Source organism: Stegastes partitus, unplaced genomic scaffold, assembly GCF_000690725.1.
Source record: "Stegastes partitus isolate 25-593 unplaced genomic scaffold, Stegastes_partitus-1.0.2 Scaffold331, whole genome shotgun sequence".
NCBI classification, from domain to species: domain Eukaryota; kingdom Metazoa; phylum Chordata; class Actinopteri; family Pomacentridae; genus Stegastes; species Stegastes partitus.
This window is the reverse complement of record NW_007578062.1, coordinates 67,603-68,731: the sequence shown is the minus strand read 5'-3', so window position 1 is coordinate 68,731 and position 1,129 is coordinate 67,603.

Below are 1,129 nucleotides of genomic sequence, written 5' to 3'. Positions count from 1 at the left end.
GTTGATGGACACTGTCATACCAGGTAAAACCAGCCAGAACTAGGAAAAAACACTAATTTTATATGACTTCTCTTGGAGAGTTGACGGCAGAAGGTGATGTGAAAACTGAGGAGAGAAAAAAGGGGATGGAATATCAATGACAGCTGAATATGAACCAAGTATGTCACAGCTGCCTGAGAGGCATCAAGCTTCTCAGCCACTTCAGGCCTGGTTTCTGTTCTTGTTTGTGTTTGGCAGCACTTTTGAAAAGGTGCTGTATTTTCAGCCACAGTGACCGCACACTGTCCTGACTAAAGGTAACGACTGTCAATGACCTGAGCTGAACGTGCATTCCAAGCATGACTGAACGTCTGTGAGTTTTGGAGAGCTTTGACAGCTCACACTGATTTGCGGCTTCCCCAGCTTTTATGATAAAGCCAATAAGGAAAAAACAGCGAAACTGCCTCTGCTTTCTTTGGAAGACCTCTGAGAAGACTGAACTTTAGTACAACAATAACCCCGAACGGTCACGTAAGGCCATGACGTGTAAGATGGGTTTGACATTATGCTCTTCCTGTTCAAATGGACAAAACTTCTCTCTGGATGTAGGACAGGAGCCGGAGAGGCTGTAGGCCTGAATTAATGTTTAGAAGCAGGATTAATGTTTAATACTGTCTGAAATTCAAAGCAATAGGTCACTGCTTGATTCATGTGTTGTAATGTCACGTTTACTGCAATTCCACGCAGACCATTTCCAAAAATAGAAATCACCGCCTACTCATGCAGACAAATATGCGGAAAAACATGCATTAAGAAGTTCTTATTACATCAGCAGGTACATGCACGTGATGTGGGAACTGCATCCAGACTTACACAGCATGCTTACAAGGAAACACTGTCACGAGCACGAGGCCGCGACCAGTGCGAGTTCATCCAACAGTTCCTGGCTGAGAAGATCATCTCCGTGCTGGAGCAACCTCCCTACTCACCCCATCTGGCTCTGTGGGATTTTTTCCTCTTCCCCAAGCTCAAGGGGGTCATCAAGGGGACCTGTTTTGAAGACGTGGACGACAGCAAGATGGCTGTGACGACAGAGCTGAGGAGGATCCCTAAAGAATCCTTCCAGGAGTGCATGGCGGCGTGGCAGAGA